The sequence below is a fragment of the Mesoplodon bidens genome (assembly GCF_964165515.1).
Source record: "Mesoplodon bidens genome assembly, chromosome: 4".
Classification (NCBI taxonomy): Eukaryota; Metazoa; Chordata; class Mammalia; order Artiodactyla; family Ziphiidae; genus Mesoplodon; species Mesoplodon bidens.
The window spans coordinates 31,178,056-31,202,501 of NC_138160.1; the positions used below are offsets into that span (position 1 = coordinate 31,178,056).

At 35.8% G+C, this 24,446-nt stretch overlaps 1 protein-coding gene across 2 annotated transcripts in view; it reads left to right on the forward strand.

Moving 5' to 3' along the window:
• The first annotated feature begins 433 nt into the window (after nt 1-433).
• The window catches only part of NIPBL (NIPBL cohesin loading factor), a 197,440-nt gene continuing 173,427 nt past the window's right edge, over nt 434-24,446 (forward strand). For both annotated transcript variants that reach the window (XM_081232739.1, XM_081232740.1), the window contains exon 1: nt 434-760. The gene's annotated coding sequence lies outside the window, so the exon portion shown is untranslated. The remainder of the gene's footprint in view (nt 761-24,446) is intronic.

Genomic DNA, 24,446 nt, shown 5'->3' on the forward strand with positions numbered 1-24,446 from the left:
CCCCGCTCCGGTCGGCCTCCAGGAAAATAAAGACCGGGAAGACCCGGCCCGCCCCTGCCGCAGCGAAAACGCCGCTCCGCAGGATCGACACTAAAAGGTAACATCCACAGCCGCCCTGAGGAGAAGAGCGTAGAGGAGAGCCGCCGCCGCCGCCTTGCTGCCGGCCGCCGCCCGGCCCCGGGTGCGGTGCGGAGCGGAGCGGGCCGTGCGGTGCGGCGCAGCCGAAGACGCGAGCCGAAGTGGCGGCGGCGGCGCGGCGGTGGCGGAAGTGGAGTGGGGAAGAGGGGGTGGTTGTTAGTGTTTGGCGCCGGCGGAGGGAGTCATTCCTGCAGCTGCACTTCCGGTCGGCATTTTGTTCTGAGAGGGAGAGACGAAACGAGAGAGACACACACACTGGGCTCCTTCCCCCCCCGCCCTCCCCCCCTCCCTCCGTCGGTACCGACTCACCCGACACCACCAAGCCGCAGGGAGGGACGCCCCCGCCGACTGGAGGATTGGTTCCCGGGCCGGCGGCGATGCCCCCCCGGTAGCTCGGGCCCCCGGTCGGGTGTTTGTGAGTGTTTCTATGTGGGAGAAGGAGGAGGAGGAGGAAGAAGAAGCAGCGATTTGTCTTCTCGGCTGGTCTCCCCCCGGCTCTACATGTTCCCCGCACTGAGGAGACGGAAGAGGAGCCGTAGCCACCCCCCCTCCCGGCCCGGATTATAGTCTCTCGCCACAGCGGCCTCGGCCTCCCCTTGGATTCAGACGCCGATTCGCCCAGGTAAATTCCTGCTCTTTATTTCGGCGGCGGCGGCGGCGGCGGCGCCAGGTCCTCAGCGTCTCTCCTCCTCGCTCCCCTCCCCGCCGTTTCCTTAGCGGCCCCAGGTCTCCTCCACGGGCGAGTCTAGAGTTCGCTCCTCTCTGGTGGCAGCCGCCCTGGGTGGCGGTGGTTTGGTACCCTCTCCCGGCCGGCTCCGGTGGCGGGGACTGGGCTCCTGCCGGGCGGCCGGGGAGGCGTAGGCCCGGCGGAGAGTGCAGGCCGCGGGCCAGCGGAATCTACTTGAGCTCGGGGATTAGGAGAGCTTCGGGCTGAGCGGAGCTACTGCTGGTCGGTGACAGGCCTCGCCCGGGAGAAGAGCCGTAGCTAGCTAGTGAGGAGGCGGAAACAATACAACTAACAGCAAATGTGCGTTGACCGTCCCCATATTTACAACTTTCCTGGTCCGGGAGTGGGGAACGTCCCAGTGAAACAAACAACCCCCCTTCTTCCCCCTGTGACCCCATGAAGGGAGGAAGTAGTTTCAGTTAGTGAGACAAATGTAAATACTCAGACACGGATCCAGTGGTAATTCTTTTCCTGTGTAAAACTTGTTTGGACGCTGGAAAGTTAATAAAGACTCATTTTCTTTTTCAAAAGAATTAAGTCGTCCACATGAATATTTCATATAGGAACCCGTAGTGTGGTAGACACTGCATATGACCCCCACCCACGCAAAGAGCTTTTATGTTGGTGTTTGACAGTGTGTTGCACATGGACTTTTTATTCAAAGACAAGTATAAAGTACTTGACAGGTTTACCCGGCCACTTTATATTTGTGTGCGTTGTATAAGGACAGTTTTAAACGATTATACATAACACACTTAGGTACTTCCTGATCTAAACGTGTAGAAGCTTAAAAAAGATTTTTTAAATGTTCTGAGAATTGTGCTGAGATACAGGTACAACCAATTTTCTTTAGAAGGATAGAAATTAAGTTATGCTTAAAATCCCTGGGAGGTTAAAAAAAAATGTAGAAGGTGCCATCCTTTCATGTCAGGGCAGATCTTCTTGAGGTCCCAGGATTGTCATTGGCTGTTTGTGCCCATGATGTTTGACTGTGTAATGAGAGAGGTGTCATTTTAATAGGTCAAATGTATCTGTAAATGCTGGAGAAAAAGATCAGTTCTATCTTAAATTCTAGTTCACAAATAAGTGTTTAGGTCTTGCTTATGGAGGCGTTGGTAATGTAGGTTGGCATTAGGGAAAAACCAATTTAAAAGTCCTCAGCCATACAAGTTGCACAGAAAAATAAATGTACTTGGGTTAGACCGTTTTGATACTTTGTCTCATAGTCACTGAAGGAAAACTTTCATTGCTTAAAATGAAGCAACACTGATCAAAAAAGTCCCTTGTTTTATTAGTGGGTGTTAACATTGGTTCGAATTTTTTGTGTCTCATTGAATTATTATTGTCATTGTAGGAGTAACTTTTCTGAAGGTTGTTTTTGAGTTTGGCCCTCTGCTTAAAATAAATTGTTCCACATTTCCTGCAAACGTATGGATAAATGTTAAAAAGAGTGAAGTTAATATAGCTGTCACGTACGAGGCATGTTTTTAATGCTATAAATCCGTGTAGTAGTCAGTAGCGTGTCCGTGATTTGTATTGGTCAGGGAGCAGTTTGAATTTTAAAAAGCCTGAAGCTCCTGCTGAGCCCCAATCCCGGCCTCCCTCCCTCCCACTAATCTCCCATTCCTGTCTTTGTGCTGCCTGCTCCTGTTAGACACTGTTTGCTACAGGGCCTCAGGCCTACACTGGGTGGGGGGCACGCGAATGGGGGCTGGGGAGGGGGGGAAGAATACAGAAGGTAGGAACAGTTCACTTGTTAAGCGGAGGATTTGGGGGTGGGAGGCGGGGTAAGGGCTTCAATGTAAATGTTTAAAAGGCCCTTTATGAACCTGCGATTGTCTTTACAACTTAAAATACTGAGACCTATGTCAAGGGATGAACATACTTCTACTAAAGGTAATGGAAAGAGGAGCTCTGCTTGCTTAGTTTTCATCAGCAGAAACAACTTATCTTTAGCGTTTTATATAGTTAAAGGGAGCTTTCTTACACAGATGTTTAAATCAGTATATTAGATGTCTGTTTATGTGACTGATTTTTTATTGTGACTTTGGAATTAAAGTGAATTAGTTCTTATCAGACCTTATTTTCCTAATTCTACATATTTAGTAATCTGTAAGTAATATAGGTTGTGTGATAGCTTTCGTTCAGATACCATAAATATTTCTTTAAATTACATTGAAAATATTTTTTGTTCAGTCCAAACCAATTAAATAGATTATTTTTAAAGGAGACATTGTGAAACTTGAGTAAAACCTAAACTTGAGCTTTACCTTTTTGATAACTTAGTTGGAAGGAATAATTTGTGTTTCCCTAGAGATTAGGAATAGTCTGCTCGACCTCCCCTGTATTGGTCGGGATAGTCACCCGTGGTTAATCTTGTATTTCCATTTTTTTTTTTTTTAATTCAGCGAAAGGAAACAACTATAAGTGTTCCAGAAATCTTGTAATGCTGGTTATATTATAGGATAAATATTTCATAATATACTTAGAGGAAATTTCAACAGTATGGTTTATTGTTTCTTTTGAGTCTGCAGAGTTACCAGTAACTTATAATAATTACTTGAAAAGGAAGTAGTTTTAAAGTATATCAGGAAAGTCTAGTAAATCAAATTAAAGTTGAATAGTAAATAATTATTTCTAGTGTTTTGAGATGAGTATATTGGATGCTTCCTTTTGAAAGCCATTCAACAAATTTGTTTACTAAAGTTATTCGAAAGCTTTTTGAACCTGTGCTACGGATCATTATAATACTGTCCACCTTTAAGAAGAAAAGAGTTATCTTCGAAGAAAGGCTATTTCAGATTCTCTTTGGGGATGAAAAGTGAAAGTTTTCAGTATGGTAGTAAGCCTAGTTTTGGTTTTCTGCATAATGATCATTATTAAATTTCAAAATATTATGAGCAAAGCTGTACCAATTCAAACATGAAGTTTTCTTTATTTGGAGCCAGACTACCCAACTCAAACATGTATTTTCTAAGGCTTCCTAAACTAATTTCATATTTAATTTTTTGGTACCAATTCATCATCAAACTGCTATAGAAACATTTGAACCCATCTGTGTTATATTTTGACATACTCTATTGTGGTATTTTTACTCTTCCAAAATAAGGTGTAAAAATTAATAATAAAGAGTAAATAAAAACTAAAGAGTTTGTGTTTTACACAGTTTCGTTTAACTTTCCGCACTCTGTTGCTTATTAGGAAAAGCATAATTTGTAAGTAATTCTGAAATTTTTAAAATAATGTTAGATTTCAGTTCTATATAAAGTGACTGGGAAGACTGAGGTAAATAAAAATTCTTTTCATAGAAATGTAACTTCAATTCCGTTTATCACATTTATTTGCCATAAAACGAATAGGAAATTACTGACTAGGAACATTTTATAGAAGCCTGGTAATTAAGTGTTTAGTTGACATCTTTAATATCCTGAGCATACTAAGTTGGCTTTGGTGGTAATGTATGGTCTTACGTAGCTTTTAAAAATCATTTAAAAATATACTTTTTGAACAAAGTTTTTTTCTATTTTTAGCGGATGCCAATAATTATTCTCTGTATTTTTAAATCTGTCCTTTTTCAGGGTGACCTGAGTTCATTCATAAATATTCTCATTTCCCTGCAAGGTAGACGACCAGTGTGATTTCCATTTTTTGATGAAAAACTCAGAGGCCACATGATTTGTAGAGATTCATGTAGTGACTCAGTGGGAGATTAGGTATTCTCTGACTCTTAAGAGTTTCTTATTAGATTATGTTGCTTTAAGAAACCTGTGAGCTTTGGTCATGAAGCTAGGTATTGCTCAGTGCTGACACTGATACCATTTGTGATTTTTTTCAATTATCTGAGTCCAAGGTGCTTTTCTCATCTCCATAGAGAGATATGATACTTGTCTTTTGGTTGTATTTTCCTGGTATGAAAATAGTACTTTTACATTAGAAATCTTGACCTTGTGTGTATATATTTGGTGTTCAGGTGATTAAGTTTATTTACATATGTCCCTCTTCAGGAGTGTAAGTGAATTAACTGTATGTGTAGTAAATAATGACTCCTTAAAGTTTTATTCTTATTCTGTTTTTTAACTGCCAGAGTGGAATTTTAGTGTTTCTAATTGATTTAAATGCTATTTTAAACACCAAGTCTGCAGTCAGTTTTAATGAATTGAGTTTCGTCGGATTGCATTATGTTTTAAGGCAGGTTTCTTTCTATTCCCAAAGTGATATTACTAGGAGAGATCATTTCTTGTTACAGCATTGCCAGCTAGGTAGGATTTTGAGAGGTTATTATTTTCCAGGGATTGTGTTAACGTGTGTATGACCCCCCAATATTATCTCATTTAATTCTTCTAACAGGCTCCTGAAATAGAAACAATTATCATCCACAATTTATAGATGAAGAAACTGAGGCTGAAAATGTCAGAAAATTGTCTGTTGTCTTATTAGTATGATCAGTCTGATTTATATTTGTTCTTAAGGACTTAGGATTCCACATTTCTAGTTTTAGTAAATTCTTAATTACTATCCTTTAGTTGCTCAGTTGAATCAGTACTTAAAAGTCATGTTGTCAGGGAAATAATGTACTTTAGGCATAGAACTAAAATAGAATCCAGACTATATATGCTATATATATTAATAATAATTTCAGTAATTTTGAAGTCAGCACATCTTTACTGTCTTACATTTTAATTTTGAGTTTGTTAATCTGAAGTTTTTACTTCTTTTAAGTTTTTTATATTGAGTTGAAACTGTCAAAGCATCTTTTTAGAAAGGGAAAATTGAGCTTTAGAGTGATTTTATTCATAGAAATGTATATGACCAATTTGTATTGTAGTAGATGAATCTATAAATTAGTATGACTGGCACTTTTAAAAAATTCTAGTATTTATATAGCCAAAGAATGTGGATCGTTTTGAAGTTCTCAGCTTGGGAAGTTGTGCACTTATTCCAGAGCTGTTGCCATTACATACATTCTTATGGGGAGTCTTTTAGTGAATACCTTTATAGACCTTGAGCTAGTATTTTTTTCTCATCCTTAATGGCATATGTTTATCTTCAGGGGTGAATTTGAATTTTAGAGACAGTAAAAAAGTAATTTAGAACTTAGTTTAGGAAAGCTAAGATTTAAAATCTTTTTTGTGTCAGGCATTGTGTTGAGTGCCTTACATTTGTAATATGTAATATTATTGAGTGATTCCCATGTGCCAAAAACTGTGCCAGGAGCTTTATATGGATTTTCTCAATTCTTCAAGGTATAGTATGAGTTTGGTTATATTTATTACTCTAAGATATTTGAGAAAACTAAGGTATAGAATGATTAAGTGACTAAGGTCACACAGCTAACAAGTGGAAGAAAGTGGAGAAAGGACTCCGGAGTTGATGCTTCACCCACCCACCTTAACCACTACACTGTTTATCGTGATTACCTCCCAACCATCCAATGACTTTAGTGATAATGTTCTCTTTTCACAGACAAGGAAATTGGAGCTCATCATGTTTAATAACCTGTCAAAGGTGGCGGTTCTAGCAAGTGTTAGAGATAGGATCCCAACTCAAATATGTCTAATTCTAAAACTTCTATTCTTTCCATTCTACCACTCTGTCTCTTCAAGATTTATAATACTTTTTTTTGTTTGTTTGTTTTGATAAAAAATAGTAGGCTTGATTATAAAGTAGTGAGACTTGTTTTTCTTGTGTGGCTTATAAAGCTATCCTGTGGCTTAAAAAGAGCAATTCTAAAGTTTTTTGGTCAGTTATAGCTGATTCATTATCTGATTAGTCTTTTAAAACACACATTGTTAACTTTACACTATACAAAATATACAAAATGTTTCTATGTACAGATGTGCATTTAAATAGAATATTGATGTTAAATATAATGCATGCTGTATTTTTTGAAAGTGTGGAAAAGCCACTTTATTTTCCTAATATTGTGATTCTTGAATTATTTTTTATAAAAACGTTAAGCATTAAAAAATATTCTCAAGAATACACTAAATTTTTAACATAATTAATGTAGGTAAATTTTTTTGCCATCTTATGTGTGTGTAACGTTTAACATGATATAGCAAACGCTTAAAAATTTTCTTTTGTATGTATATGCCTTTTGGCAGAAAGGAAAAACTTTAACAGAATGGAAAAACATGGAATTAGCAACATTGATTAATTTATTTATTAAAATAATTTTGTATACTTTTACCTCTCCTGAGAAATTCAGAAGCTATGACATAATTTTGAAATACTGGATTCCTTTTCGTTAGAATGAACACATTTGGGTCACTTATACTCTCAATTCTTTAGTCTTGTGCCAATAAAATGCATATGTACTTCATAAGTACTGTTTTTTAAAAATAGTCATTGCTTCTAGATACCTTAAAAACTAGCAGTGCTTGAAACACTAATGAATTATTAAAATTCAAACTATAGTTTACTGTAAAAATATTAATATTTATGATGGTATATTTAATTTTTTTATTTACCAACAAACAAGTCCTTGAAATTAGTCCTAGTAAGGAAATAGGAGTTTTTTCAACACTCAGTTTTCTCAGCACTGCTACTTGGCAACCCTTTCAGGATTTTATTTTATTTGTTGTTTTGCTTGGTTTTTTCCTATATTTGCTATGTTTTATTTTATTTGTTTTTTTTTTAAATTGAGGTATAGTTGATTTACAATATTGTGTTAGTTTTAGGTGTACAGCATATTGATTCACTATTTTTGCAGATTATATTCCATTATAGGTTATTATAAGATAATGGGTATAATCCCCTGTGCTATCCTGTATATCCTTGTTGCTTATCTATTTTAACCCTTTCAGGATTTTAAAATCTGCTTTTAGTTTTCTTTGATAGGATTGCCAGTTTCTACCTAAAGAAGTTGATGATGAGTATAGGCTATACATAATTTAGTTTTTCTTTGGTAATGACCAAATTGAAATTTTACATGGGTATATATTGGCTCTAACTCCCATTAAAAAAAAAAGTACTATTCTTAAAAAATTGTTGCACATAACATAATCTTTTCCCCAGGGTTCTGCCTATGTCTCAGAAAACTCTTAAGGTTGAAAGTTGAAATGTAATGGCCTAAAAGCTACTGCTATCATTTTTTTCCCTTTGAGAAAAGAATTAAGAATCCAGTATTCATGCTGTAACCTACTCCGGGTTATCCTGTAAGACATATATGCAATATGCTTTTTATTTAACTCTACTAATATTCTCTTTCCCTTTTCTTGTATACCTCTTTCTCTCTCTGTCAGTGTCCAGTCTTTATCTCCCCCCCAAGCAGATTTTTACACAGCTTGGTGAATATAGGTGGTATTGTTAATGTTAATGAAACCTAGAGCAGTTTAAAAGGCCTCAGATTCTGAGATCGTCATAAGTTCAAAATATTGCTGGTGAAAAAGCATTGACACTAACTGTGAACATGTATATTAGGGTAGCATTCTTACTTTGTTCTGGAGGTGTGTTACTTCTCAAAACGTCAGCTCAAGGACCAGAATTTTTTTTTTAAGGAGAAAGAGAAAGCATGGCCTTTTTTGTTTAAGTTTCCCTGGCCATTTAATTTCATAGCATTTGTCAGTTTATTGCTTATATCTCTTGATAAAATAATTTGTTCCTATGTTTTTCAGACATACTAAACCACCAGCTCTATGAGAGCAAGGAGACATTTCCATCTTTATGTCTATAACATCATCACAGTGCTTGTCCTGTGCTATAGGTATTCATTACATTTTTGTTGAACTGATTAATTAGAATTAAACTATATGATAGTATTTACATATATCCCAATCAATACATACATCATATAACTTATGTATTAAAAGAATCAAAGAAAAACTTAAAACAGTTATTTTTTTAGCTGTTAAGATTGTAAAGCATAGGAAGGAGCATTTGTTTTGCTCCCTTGGGCAGTAGAATTGAGAGTAAGATACTGGGATTTATTGTAAGAGGGAAAGTATCTAAATACTTTGTTTTAAGCTTAAGATTGATTTATTGTAGTTTTTGTTTTCTTTGCTAATTTAAGTATTATATATAATAACAATTTAGATAATTAGAAATACATTACAGCACATTAAAAATGCTGTTTAAATATAATAGTGATATGGTGACTGAATTTTTTTTAAGTAAGGCTTATTGAGGTATAATTTACACTATAAAATTCACTATTGCCGGTGTACAGTTTGATGAGTTTTGACAAACATTATCTTGCAACTGCTGCCTTAATCAAGACATATAATATTTCCATCACCCCCAAAAGTTCCCTTATATCCTTTTGTAATCAGTTTCCTACCCCTAGTCTAGCCCCTGGCAGCCAGATCTAATTTCTGTCCCTGTAGTTGTGTATTTTCTAGAATGTCACGTAAATGGAATCATATTTATATAGGCTTCTGGGTCTGGTTTCTTTCACTTAGCATAAGGCTTTTGAGATCCATCCATGTTGTTGCCTGTATGAGTAGTTTGTTGGTATCTGAATTTTGACATTGAATTTGATATACTCTTTAACTTTGGTACTACTCTGTCAAAAAATACTTTGAATGGTTTTAGAATTTGTCTCAGATTTTGCAGCTGCTTTATTAATGGACATAATTTTACTTGCCCATGTTTACCCCTCAACTCCAAAAATCTTGTAATTTACATTACTGTTGAGTGGCATGCATTTATACTAGTTAATTCTGTTAGGTTAGATGCTCTACCAAGTAGGTAAAATAGACATTGCCCTCTTTTTCATCATAATTAAAATAGGTAGCATCGTGTATTTTGAACATACAGCACATAGAAACTGGAACAATGGTGCAGTGATAATTTATCCAGAAATTGAGTTTACACTTTAGTATAAAACTGCTGTTTATACTAAAAATAGAGCATAGGTTATAGTGAAGAACAGTCACTGCTTCTCCTCTAATGCTTAAAGTTAGAGAAGTAGTGCTATTTCCTGAAAGTTGGGGCAGATAATGATGAAAAAGAGTTATTTTATTTGACCACCTATTTTGTCCCCCCTCCCTCCTCCCTTTTTGAAACCGCCTTCTCTCTTGAGTTCAAGAATATCAGTCTCTCATTTGTAGACTCTCTTTGCTAGCTCTTCCATCTCTGCGCACTCCTTAAATATTGGTATTCCCAAGGTGGTTCTTCAACCTTCATTCTGTTCTCTCTTCCTATTGATTTAATCTATTCATTTGACTTTTTATACATGCTGATGACTCACATATCTATCTCCAGAATATAATTTTCTTCTGAGACAGATCCAGCTGTCTTACCAGGCACCTCCTGATGTCCCATAAATACTATAAATTCAAAAGTAGTGTAGAAGTCTGAACTCATCTGTCAGTTCTCCCCTCACCTTATCCCCTCCCACTCAAAAAGAAAAAGTATTCGTAGAACTATGTGAAGTAGGTTAATGTTCCCATCATTAACTCAAGTTGCCTAAACTAGAAACTTGGTGATAATGCTTGACCCTTCTTTAGTGTATCTCCAAACGAGTTGTTTACCCAGTTGTTTACCCATTCATAGCACCTCCCTCAATATCACTTGAATCCATCCCTCCTTTACAGTTTGATTCTGAGAGTGGGCGTGTACATACAGCTTGTTGGATGGAATAACTTATAGCATTTTAAGAAAGATTTAGAGGTAATTGTGAAAGATGTATTTAGTGTTAGGATACTTTTTGCCCATATGCTTGGGCTCTGATATTTAAAATTAAGGTGTAACTTTCAGTACCTTTCATGTCAGTGTCTTCTGTACCCATTTCCATATCTAAAATCCAGAACTTCTTACCTTAGAACCCAGTGTATCAAGTAGAACAGTTTGAACTCAGTCTTCTTTCCATACCTTACTTTTAGAGCACTGCATTTCATGGATGTGTACGTTCATTTAAATACTGCATGTTTATGTGTTCAGGGGCAGAGTCTGAATTGAGAAGAAAATGAGAATGTAGGAGCAAAGGAAGGCTTTTTAATTGACTTTCCTGTACTGTGGAAGCAAGTTTACTTGAATAACATTTTCATTTTTATTGAAGGTAACAAAACTAAAGAAGCAAATGCAGTTGGGATATGATACTGTTCAGTTGCTAGGCATGCAAACATTTTTAATGGCAAGAGTCACATATACTGTAGCTGTATTACTTGTTTGTGAGTTTGGAAGTTGTTGCTCATGGTTTTGTATAACCTTGCCATGTTTCTTCCTTAGAATAAGAAGTTATCTCCTTATTCCCCAGTTAGAACAGAAGGGTATGCTTAGAGTTACTGATTTAAATAACCCTAAGTATCTCTTGTGAAGGGCATCTTAAAATGTGATGCTACCTTGAAAAATGAAGTAAACATTTTCTTCACTGTATCTAGAACTTATAACTAAAGAAATAATAGGTGCTGTATTTTGTTCTAGTGCTAATTGCCATGTTTTTAAGAAAATGGGATCAATCCAAAGGCTATTCACAAAGACTGACCAAGAACCTTGCCTAGTTATTGAGTTGTGGTGGCTTGCACATAGTAAGCATTCAACGAACAATTGTTGAATACATGAATTTGAATTATATTTTAGTTTTGAGATATAGGACTGGTTGGAGTGACAGATGATAGGTGGGGCTTGCTAAATATTAAGCAAATTTGATAGAAGAAAGAGAACACTGAGCCCGTAAAAGGTAGGACAGCCTTTAAAGCAAGGAATTGTGTAATTTAACTACTTGTATTTGGCTAATAAGGTTTGTTTAGCCGGATAAGAGGAAGATCTATGTACAGAAGTGTTTTTGAATTCTTTCTATTCTTTTATTCCCACTCCAGTTTTGCTTCTGATTTCAAGTATTAGCTCTGGACTTCCATCTTCAGTGGTAAGGGACAATGTAATAGGCTCAGGGATAAAATGACCTGCATAATCCAGATATGCATATTAGGACATGGGAGGTGTTGGTGGGGAAGGGAGAGAGATATTATAGTTCTTCAGTCGTTTCCAATTATTCATGGTTTTTAGCTTATGTCAAAGTGCCATTGTCCTCAGTATTGAGATGAGGGGGCCTAAACACTAGAATTTAAAACGACTTAGAGATTACAACATGCTTGTTACTGTGCTACCTCGATGTTGAGCCATGTTGCTACCTATGCTAATTATCATATGGTTTTAGTGATTCTGTTTTCAACTAGACAATAGCCACCAAAATTTTAATGTTCTTTATAAAAATTTCATACTTCAGCAACTCTCCATTCCCTTAGTTTTCTTGGGAACCAAAACTCCTTATAGTTTGCTGGTATGTTAGGTAAGGCTAAATTTGGGATTTAGAGCTTAAAAAATTTTAAGAATCTCAAAGCTAAAGCTTTTCCCTCTCTTTTCCTTTAATTATAGAAGCAGTATGGAAAAAAACTACATGCTATTTGGAAAATAGGAAAAAAATATATAATCTCATATTTTATGTTTTTCCCTACTAGGTTTTTAATAAAAATATTTATATGAATGTAATTATGGTTAAATATGTATTTATGGTATAAATATATGTACCTAGTCCTGTTTTCTCTTAAGGTTTTATCATAAAGATATTCCTAATCTTTTATATAGTGTTCATAAATATTTAAAGTGTTACCCAACATTTTGTCAGTGGATGAACCGTAATTTTCTTAGTATTCTACTTTGGACATTTTACTTGCTGTCACTTTCTATACGAAAACGAGGCAGTGGAACATCTTTATATGTACAGTTTTTTTCCCCCTTTGGGGACTTTATTCATTTAGAGTAGAATTCCGTTAGTGGTAGTTAGGCCAAAAGGTTTGAACCTTTCTGTGGCGCCTGATATGTATTTCCAAAAGTAGTTTTACCCTTCCATAATCTCTATTTTCATTCATGTCATAATTCATTCAGTGAATTCATTTCTTTCATATGATGCACCTTTCCTATTAAGATTATTCTTAGGTCATTTAAATGCTCACCTTCTCCACTGTTGTGGCTGTGGTCTCTTTTCAATATATTTTTGAACTTCTTCGTAATAAAAATAATGGGTTTTTCATACTGGGTATATCATTTGGAGGTATTATATAGTGAAATTAGCATAGAATCTAGTCTGAACTAGCTACTAGCCAAGTGACATTTAGACTAGTCATTAAGCCCATTTCTTCAGCTGTAAACTGAAGGAGTTCTCAGGTTTTAGGATTTTTGTGGACTAATAAAAACACAAAGCAAAGGGGAAAAAAAGGAATTTAGATAAATGAAAGAAGAGAGTAGGCAGGTCCTAGAGACACAGTTATAGTTAAGGCATCATCAGTCTTTTATCTGCAGAAAAGTAGTAGGTAGATTTTAGATTGGAACGTATGAAAAAGAAAAATCAGTTTTTTGGTAGGTCCTATTACTTAGACTTAATATTTGAGATATGAAACATCTAGTGTGATGTGGACTTGGCTGTGATCTCACATTCATTCTCTTGTTCATCAAACATCAAGTGTTTCCTCTATCTCAGGAACTATAAGGCATTACAAGTGGTGAAATAAAATTTTTCACTCTTGCCTTCAAGGATCTTACAGTCTAATAATAGACAGGTAAACAAAGATTTTGTTACAATATCAAGATTAACAAAGAGGATACAGTAGGAGCACTGAGGGGGATCACCTAATTTAGGCTAGAGGTGGTGTATAAAGTAAGTTTAGAAGGCCATTAAGTAGACTTGGGAGTCTGGGGCAACAGTTTGATTTTGGAAACTGCAGATGCTTTGATTATTGGAGCATAGGGCTGGAAAAGGAGCATGCCAAAAAGATTCGAAGCTACAGAGAGGGGCAGGGTCCAGATTATGAAGGAATGTATATGCCTTTAAGAATTCTGCATTGGCTTCTGAGTTGAGGATTGATTCTCAAGTTTCATATTTCTGGGCCTTGAAGTATGAAAGTTCCATTCACTAAAGATCAGGAATATAAGAGGAGAAGGTTATAAGAATTGGAAGATGGGGTTGTAGAGGAAGGGAAGGAGATGATATTACAGTTTTAGGCATGTCAGTGGGACATTCAGGTTTGTGGTAGATATGAGAGTCTCAATACTTCAGAGCTGAGAAGACATTAGGCTTTTCTTTGGCAAAGTCATAATTATGAATTGGTCTATTAGAGAATTATTTTTATGAAGACATTTCTAAATCTGTAGACTTTTAAAAAGGATATGTAAAATTTAAGTTTAAAACCATGTTGAAATCCTAGAATTTCTTTTATTACCTTAACTGAGAATATCCAAGGCAATATTCAATTTATTATTATAGTTCTCGTATAGATGTACAAATCAGAATTAGCATATAGCTTTTATTTATTTATTTTATTTATTTTTTAACATCTTTATTGGAGTATAATTGCTTTACAATGGTGTGTTAGTTTCTACTTTATAGCAAAGTGAATCAGCTATACATATACATATATCCCCGTATCTCTAGGTGGTCGCAAAGCACTGAGCTGATTGATCTTCCTGTGCTATGCGCCTGCGTCCCACTAGCTATCGGTTTTACATCTGGTAGTGTGTACATGTCCATGCCACTCTCACTTCATCCCAGCTTAACCTTCCCCCTCCCTGTGTCCTAAAGTCCATTGTCTAGTAGGTCTGCATCTTTATTCCCATCCTGCCCCAAGGTTCTTCATGACCTTTTTTTTTTTTTTTTTAAGATTCCATATATGTGTGTTAGCATACGGTATTTGTTTTTCTCTTTCTGACTTACTAGCATATAGCTTTTTTTTTTTTTTTTTTTTTTTTTTGCGATACGTGGGCCTCTCACTGTTGTGGCCTCTCCTGTTGCGGAGCACAGGCTCTGGATGCGCAGGCTCAGCGGCCATGGCTCACGGGCCCAGCCGCTCCACGGCATGTGGGATCTTCCTGGACCGGGGCACGAACCCGTGTCCCCTGCATTGGCAGGCGGACTCTGAACCACTGCGCCACCAGGGAAGCCCACTAGCATGTAGCTTTTAAAGCCAACATAAGTTGAATAACTTTGGCTGCTTAATAAGAATACAGTCTACCAAACACTATCACTTTTCACATTTTGGAATGGAATGGAATGGATATTAAAAAATGTAGTGACCTTGTCAAATTGTTGTAGATACTAATAGTTATTTGAAAATTTCTTTCAAGGCTGACCTAGATCTCTCCAAACAGTCTTAAATCAGGGTTAAAAGTAGTATTTAAAAAAAAAATCTTACTTGGTGTAAATTACCAGAAGATAATAATACCATTTCTTCTTATGGCTTTGTTTTCCAGTGTATTGACTATTACTATGAACTTAGGATAACAAAATGAATGTTCTTGTATGACTATTTTCTATTGTATAAGGCTGTTCTTAGGGCCTTCCTGGTGTATTTCTCTATCCAACATAATCTGAAGACTGCTTCTTTAGTTGGTTTTATACTAAATGCATACATATTATGAGATCTTTAGTGAGAACTATGTTGCTTTGCTCATGAGGGGATTGTCTTTACAGATATAATTTAAGGCCTGCTTTTAGAATAATTAAATAAAAAATGAAAAGCAGTAGCTTTTCAGAATTATTATATGCAGGAATAATTATGAAGGAATCAAACTGATTTGTCAAAAATAATTTACCAGGTCAATATCAAAATGAAAATGAGTGCTTTCCCAGGATCTAAGTACATTTAAGTAAATGTACTTTTTTTTTTTTTTTTTTTGGATTAGAGAGGTGGTGTGTCAGAATCACCTAGGGAACTTTTTCGAACTATAACCCTTTTATGGAGATGTAAGGTAAGTTTTATAAGTTTCTCTATTAGGTAGTTCCTTAGTAATCATTCCACAAGTATTAATTGAATAACTATTGTGCTCTCAGCAATGAATTCTAGGCATTTGATGTTGGAATTTTTTTCAGCCTCCCTCTCAAAGTTTACATGGCTGCCTAAGAGATGCCTCTATTTTATTTATTTTTTCTATTTCTATTTTATTTTCTTCTATTTTATAAAAATATCATCTGCAAGGCATAAAGGAGCAAAGAACTATGGTGAGCAGAGTTATTAATGACTTAAAATTAAAAATAGAGGTAGAATGGAGTGGAGTTTCTGGATACGAGAGAGGATGTAGTAGAATCAAGGGAAGAAGAGTAGCAGATACTACAAATGAATTTGGCAAAATAATTAGTGAGAAAAATTGAAGTTAAAAACTCAAATACAAGTTAGCAACAGTACTTAGAATAAAATAAAAAGTGATGAACTGACTGATCTGTTCGTAACGGTGGCTTATGTTGAAAAAATTTACTCAAAAGTCACAGTGCCTTATTTGGTATATGTTGGATATACACTCTTACAAAGTGATGTGTAAAATGCTTGGAACTGTGCTGTGCACTTACAGTAAGTCCTCAGCAAATATTTATTCTTTTTATTTGTTGACAGCTACCTTTCTAATTGGTGATTTGATGAAAAACGTACTTGTCAAGTATATTTCTAAATAAAAGTCTGCTAGTTTGTGACATAATAAATTATTAGGAAGGTATTGGATAAGAAACAGAAAGGTATCCAATCAACTCAAGTTCATCTGGTATTGAAATGTGATAAGTACTCCTTCACAACACAACTTGGCTATATACCCCAAATCAAGTGAAGTATCCCAAATAATAACTCTACTTATACAAGGAACTTGATTTAACTCATTCTGTTATCTAAAGTTAATTATGCCTCTAAAGGTATTGTACTGTACTGCTGTGTATGGCAATATACATATATATACAATATATACAAATATATCCACTATATTTTGATAGCTCATTTTGTATTTTCCAGCTTCACACCTTTTAGGCAGAACATTTACCTCCTTTTCTCTCCATCTATCCAAATTCTACCTTCTTTCTATCAAGATCTTAGGGGTTTTGGGTAGTAATGGAGGGAGGTAGCATATTAGAGTCACCTGGGGTTTTTGTGGGTTTTTTTTTTTTTTTCCCAAGCTTACATTTTCTCTCTTTGCTCTTGCCCCAATTCACGTGATCTCTTCCTTTTCTAATACATACCTGTGTGTAGGAGTTAGTAATGTAAGTTATATGCTGACTCATCACATTTTCATATTGTATATCAAGCTACGGCTTATTTTGTTTCATTTTCACATTATTTATATTATCAATCGGATTATAAACTCTCTGAGGGCAGGATATGCCTGTGGTACCTTATAAAATGTCTTGCCTGGAGCAGGCTTTTAGCAAGTGTTTGCTGATTTAAGTGGCTCATCTGAACTAGCTTGAAAAGGTTTGGAAACTATTTCACATTCTTAAAAACCATAAAATTCACTCTTTTAAGGGGAACAGTGGTAAAAATTCAGTGGTTTTTAGTATATTCACAAAGTTGTACAACCATCATCACTATCTAGTTCCAGAACATTTTCATTCCCCCGAAAAGAAACCCCATACCCATTAGCAGTCCCACTCCATTCTTCCCACAGCCCGCGGCAACCACTATCTACCTTCTGTTGCTATGGATTTCCTTATTCATATAAGTGAAATCTTACAATGTGGTTTTTTTGTACCTGGCTGCTTTCACTTGGTCATCCATGTTGTAGCATGCATGACTAGTTAACTGCTTTTTATGGCCAAATAATATTCCATTGTGTGGGTATACCACATTTTGCTTAACCTTTTGTCAGTTGATGGACATTTGGGTTGTTTTCACCTTTTGGCTATTATGAATAAAGCTTCTGTGTTTTCAGTTACCCTGAGCAGATACATAGGAATGGAATTTCTAGGTCATATGCTAACTGTATGTTTAACTCTTTGAGGAACTGCTAGACTGTTTTCCAAAGAGGCTACAGGGTTTTTACATTTCCATTAACACTGAGGTTTACACTTTCTTGGCATCCTCTCTAATACTTGCTATTGTCTGTTTGAGTATAGCCATCCTAGTGGGTGTGCAGTGGTATCTCATTTTGGCTATGATTTTATTTGGGGCATCTTTTCCTGTGCTTATTGGTCACTTATATATCTCTGGAAAAATGTTTATTCTAATCGTTTGCCCATTTTTAAGTTGGATTATCTATCTTTTTATTCTTAAATTATTAAAATTTTAATATATTCCGGATATGTCCCTTATCAGATGTATGATTTGCAAATATTTTCTCCCATTCTGTGGATTATCTTTTCACTTTCTTGATAGTATCCTTTGAAGTGCAAAAGCTTTTCATTTTGTTGATGTCTGATTTATCTGTTTTATTCCTTTGGTTGCTTGTGCTTTTGATACCGTGTTTAAGAAACCATTGCCTAATCCAAGATCATGAAGATTTACACCTATATTTAGTTTGAGCTCTTTAAGTCTGATCCATTTTGAGTTAATTTTTTGCATATGGTATGAGGTAGGGATCCAACTTCATTCTTCTACATGTGACTATCCAGTTGTGCCATTACAATATGTTGAAAAGACTGTGCTTTTCCCATTGAATGGTCTTGGCACCCTTGCCAAAAATTAATTTAATGTAAATATAAGAGTTTATTTCTGGACTCTCAATTTTATTCCATCAATCTGTGTGTCTCGCCTTTTGCCAATATCACACTATTTTGATTACTGTAGCTTTGTAGTAAGGTTTGAAAATGAGAAGTATGAGTCCTCCAACTTTGTTCTTCTTCCAGATTGTTTTAGTATTGTGGACAGTGTACAAGTGTTGTACTTCTTTTGTTAAATGTGTTCCTAAGCATTTTATTCTTTTTGATGATACTGTAAATGGGATTATTTTCTTAACTTCATTTTTCAGATTGTTCATTGCTAGTGTATGGAAGTACAATTGATTTTTATATATTGATCTTGTATCTTGCAACCTTGCTGAACTCCTTTATTAGCTCTAACTTATACTCCTTTCTCTAGGGACAATTTACATTTGTTCAATATGGTTCATTCTGTTCTCCATTGACACTACATGCCAACAGTAGTTACAAGACAGAATTTTTCCTGTTGTCCAATTCTGCTGCTTTGTGGGCTGGGAAAAAAACAAACTTGTACATATATGGAAAGTAAGATTAGATAGCTCAGAAGAAAAATAATGGTCACGTTATGTCAAAATTTTCATTTAGTGCTATCTGGCTATAGCATAAGATTAAAAATTGAGGAATTGTGGTCTAGAACTTAAAGCAGTGTGCTTTACCTGTAGTAAGGGCCATCTCAAATGTTTGTTGCGGGAATAAATAAATGCTTATGATAACTATGTGTATATATGGATGCAGAATAAATTCTGTTGGTTAGTAATTTCTAAAGTCTTTGTCTTCCACTGGTCAATAAGTGATTTTCATTAGTGCATCTGGAGAGCTTGAACTACACGGGATGTGGGGTGGGGGCATAAAAAGAATGACCAGGCAAAGAGGGTAAGAGTATTAGGGAAGAGGAAAAGAAGGTAAGAGAGAAGAGAGGCAAGGAGATAAGATTAGTAAGTTGACTTTTGTTAATACAAGCAATATAATGATATAAAAAATATATCTGCTGATTAGAAACAAAAGAAGAGAAACAGTGATAGTGCATTATTATTCCTCAAATTCAAACTTCTGTTTTTTAAACCTGAGTCAGAATTGAACCTAAAATGGCAAGTACATATATAAAAAGATGTTCATCATCAGTGGCAATTAGAGAAATGAAGAGGTATACTCTAGTTAGCTTATGATGTGTTCTGTTGATCAACAAGGATTAATCAAATGCAAAAGTACCTTAAAATTGTTCTTATAAGTTTTAGCTTCCATTCACATTAATACTGTTCTTATCACTAACCTTTAGGTGTTGTAATACATATAAAAATGGGTAGGGTAGTTCTCCCCTGCTCTCCCTCCCCCTCTTTAAACAAACATTTATCAAAAATTTTCTATATATTATTCGTTGTCATATTTAACACTCTTAGAAAAAAACCTCCTGGAGTAGATATTATTTGCATTTCCAGGTAAGGAAATTGAAGCTTAGGAAGTCAAGGTTATGCAGCTTACACAGGAGGAAGGAGCATTTGAACCCAAGTTTTTCTGATTCTAAAGCCTAGTTTTGAAATCTTAACTACTATACGAATACTGCTTCTCCAGTTCCTTTGAGGAAGGAGCCTACACTGAGGTTGATAATGTTATACATAATACTCCTTGGATCCTTAAACTATAAATAACTATTAAATAAGATTTAAAGTAGAATTTTAAAGTTGAATTTTAATTTTACTTCAGAAAAATCTCAAGTCTTTGCTTTTGGAAATCAAATATAGTGTTTGCCCATTCTTTTAATGTTGCTGTATCACTCAGTTTTTGTGGTTTCAAAAATTTCTTTAGTGTCCTCACTTTGGAAAGTTGGCTCTTAAAACTCACGGAGTCAGGCTTTGAGTCCAGAAGCGAATAGACTCAGTAAAAGAGGAAGTCCTGGGAGAGTTCCTTGAATAATTTTAGGATGAGAAGTTTAGCTTAAAGAGATGATGGGTAAAAGTTAAGGGTAAAAGAATTCCGAGTTTTCTCTGTTTTGAAAACTTGTTTTACCTTAGATCTTAACCAGAGTAAAAAAAAATAAGTGTAATGTGGTTACCTTATAAGTACTTAAAAATTAATATGTATTATATTTCTTTTTGATTGAGCCTCTGGAAGTTTTATATCATTTGCTTTTTTGTTACACCTTTCTTGCGGAATTCCACATTCAGTGGACATCTTTGTTTTGAGTTTGGTTTTGTTGAGCTTTGAACAATAGGATTTTGTAGACTGAAATTTAGCTTAAAGGAATCATCCAAAACTTTGGATGGTGTTGTGCCCTTTTAAAAATGAATTTTTAAATAGGTTTAAAATAACTGATAATCCTTCCAAAGGATTGCTTTCTGAATCTTGGGTCAGAGACATGTTTGGCTCCTGATTTTGTGAACTTTTTCAATTTGAAGCCTCAGTGATTATTTGTTTATTTTTTTCCTTTCCTCTTTTTTCATCAATTACTACAAGTCTCTTATTTCATACTGTTCAGAACATCCCTTCCAATATATATCAGCTTCTTATTTTTAATTCTTAGTTTTTTAGATTTTAGGCCCATAGTGAATTAATTAAGGTTTTCTGTCTGTTATTCAATATTACTTCTTTTTTAAAATAATTTTTTTATTGGAGTATAGTTGCTTTACAGTGTTTCAATATTTTTTCTTTAAGGAAATCTTATTTTTTTAAAATAAACTTATTTGTTTATTTAGGCTGTGTTGGGTCTTTGTTGCTGCGCGCGGGCTTTCTCTAGTTGCGGCGAGCAGGGGCTACTCTTGGTTGCAGTGCGTGGGCTTCTCGTGGCAGTGGCTTCTCTTGTTGCGCAGCAGGGGCTCTAGGCACGCGGGCTTCAGTAGTTGTGGTGCATGGGCTTAGTTGCTCCACGGCATGTGGGATCTTCCCGGACCAGAGCTCAAACCCTTGTCCCCTGCATTAGCAGGCAGATTCTTAACCACTGCACCACGAGGGCAGTCCAGTATTACTTCTTAAGTAAACTTATACACAGAGGTTAAAGTCCTGCTACTAATAGAATCAATCCCAGATTGTATCATCAGAGACTATGTCTGCTGATAGATTAGGTGTTATTTTTAGTACTCTTTTGGGGGGACATTGTGACAGACTAGGGGTACTTAGTGCCTTGGTTGATGACATTATTACTTCCTATACTTTGTAAAACCTAGAAGGAGCGAAACAGAAAAGTGTCCTTTTCAGTTCCTTAATGATTTAGAAAACAGAAGAATTCTTTACTAAAACCTTTAATTGCCTTATTCTTAGCAATGAGGATAATAATAGTAAAAGCAATAATGGCTAATATTTATTGAGCTCGCTGCTTTGAATATTTTACTTGCATTACTTAATTCTCACTACAATCCTTTGAAGTATACATATAGTATTATCCCCATTTTACAAATTAGGAAACTGATGCTTACAAAGAATGTGACTTGCCCAAAGGATAAGAGAGGGAAGGAAATCTCATGAGCAATTTGGAGTTGGCATAATTAAAATGAAAATGTGCTCTCCTAAGTTGAATTAGACTCTAAGCTCCCTGAGGTCGAGAGCTTAATATCATGTTTATTGCTATGTTTGTATTACCTAACACGGGATTTGAGTTTTGCACAAGTGCCAGACGTATGGTATATACTTAGTTTTTTTAAATGAATAAATGAGGTTGTGAGAGGCTGGTTCATTAGCCTTAGCCATGAGTCTTCTGGACGGAATCCATACAAATCTCATTTGCATTGCATACTTGTTCTTTTTCTTTAGATCACCATTTTTCCTGTATCTGGCAGTGTACCTGGCACGTTTCTGTTCATTTTTCAAGTTCCAACTAATTCCATCTTTTCTATTACCCCTTCTTGTCGCTTTTAGGCAAGATTTGTTGTTCCATTCTTTATCTGCCCATTTTTTCCGTTTAGCCTTTATTATAATACCTATTATATCATATTGTAATATCTTCTTCCCCTATCCTGGGAATCCTTATAGGTCAGGAGAAGGGTGGTGGTAGACTGTGTCTTATTCATCACAATTAAATTCAACAATGAGTATAGTTTCAGGCACTTTAGGTGCTCACTAAATGTTTGGGGCTGAATGATTTCATACAAACAAGCTAAAAGTAGACTTGTAGGTGAATGTTGAGGGACTTTATTTCAATGCTTTCCTCTCTGAATTACCGTCATTTGCTTTGTGACTTTAGATTATGAAAAATCATTCCTCTAAACTGCTTTCTTTCAGAAATAATAATTGAGATACTGTAGTATCTCAGGATTGTTACTAGGGCTTTCTAAGAAGTTCTCTGACATCCTTACCCTTTGGGGAAAAAGATTTAAGAAAGGAGGAAAAACCTTAATAAAAGTTGTGCTCATAGATAAGCCAAATATCTAGGAATGAACAAGTTATTTAAGAATTTGAGTATAGAGAGGAGTATATTAGATTAAATTTTAGGATCCTTAAATACAGGGCATAAGTCAGAATTACATTTGTTCTTACACATACCACATTGCACATGGAATTGTTTATGAGGTTCAGTAGAGACAATAAGAATAGAAGTGCTTAATACGATAGTGCTATATGTTAGTTTCTGCAAAAGGGATTTTATTAAACTATTAGGCGCCGTAGATTAAATGATTCTTAGGAATTTTGTCAAAAACCATGTTAGTTACCTATTGCTATATAACAAGTCACTCCAGAATTGCACAACTTAAAACAATAAACACTTATTATCTCCCAATTCCTGGTTTAGCTGGGTGCCATGTAAACTCTGGGTGTCTCCCATACCTACACTCCTCCTACAGTCAAGGCATCATTGGGGGCTGCCGTCATCACAAGGCTCGACTAGCAGAGGATCTGCTTCCAAGCTTACTCACTTGGCTCTTGGTGGCCTCAAGTTCCTCACTGGTTATGGGCTGGAGACTTCTGTGCCTTGTCATATGGACCTCTCTGTAGAGCAGCTCACAATACAGCAGCTGACCTCCCTTAGAGTAAGAGAGGGTTCTCCTAACAGAAGCAATAGGCTCTTTATAATGTAACCTCAGAAGGACATGTTGTCACTTTTTCTGTTATTGATTTGTTAGAAGCAAATCGCTAGGTTTAGCCCACACTCAAGACGAGGGGGTTGGTTACACAAGGGCATAAGTACTGGGACGATGGCATCATTGGGGGCCATCTTGGAGACTTCCTACCACAGTGCCCTATGGGATTAGAGTAGGGATTTGAGTATTGCAAAAGTTAAAAAATGCAACAAAAATAAGAACAGGTCGGGAATTCCCTGGTGGTCCAAGTGGTTAGGACTCGGGGCTTTCACTGCTGGGGCCCGGGTTCAGTCCCTGGTTAGGGAACTAAGATCCTGCAAGACACATGGTGTGGCCAAGGAAAAAAAAAAAGGAACAAGTTGAGTTTTTTAAACATGCTTTAATGCATAAAGGATAAATTGCCTAAAATTATTAGTCAAGATAAAAAATATGTAGTTTGTCAGGAATCAGTTGGAAAAGGTAATAAGGAGTGAATTTGAGTAATCTAACTTTAAAGACAGTATTACTACAAAGTGTGCCTTCGTGGAATAGGGTCCTCTCTTGGTATACATTTCTCGTTTCTGTGTTGGTTCTGATATAGAAGTGTTTTCCTGGTTGAAGGAGATCCATTAATGGAGGATTCTTATTTGAAGATATGAAACTTAATAGTGGGTGACTGAGCAGAAAAGCCTACAGTTTGCTTATAAGATCAGGGTTAGACTTGACTATGGAATACCTTCTTAAATTTAGTTTTTCACGTACGAAAAGGGCAGTTTCCCTTGTGCTTTTTTTCCCCTCTTTCCTAAATTAGTCTTAATGAGGAATGTATGTGACCTATAAAGAAAACTTTAAAACTTTGAGAAAGGCAAATACAGAAAATATTTTGAAGATACCTATTTCTGAATTATTTTTTGGTTTAATACATTTTCAATCAAAATTCAGTGAGGTGTTGGGGAAACTTGAAATAACATTTATGTAATTTATCTAAAAATAAATAAGAAAAATTTGAAAACTATGAGTTAACAGGGAGGGGAAAACAGACATGCTCTACCATATGTTAAAGCATATTATCAAGTGACAATAGCTAAAACATCACTATACAATAAATCATGATAGGTAAGTCAGTGGAACAGAACAACCCTAAAATAAATCCTACTATCAACTTATCTCTGCTAGTTAAATATATAATCAGTATAATATGTAATATATA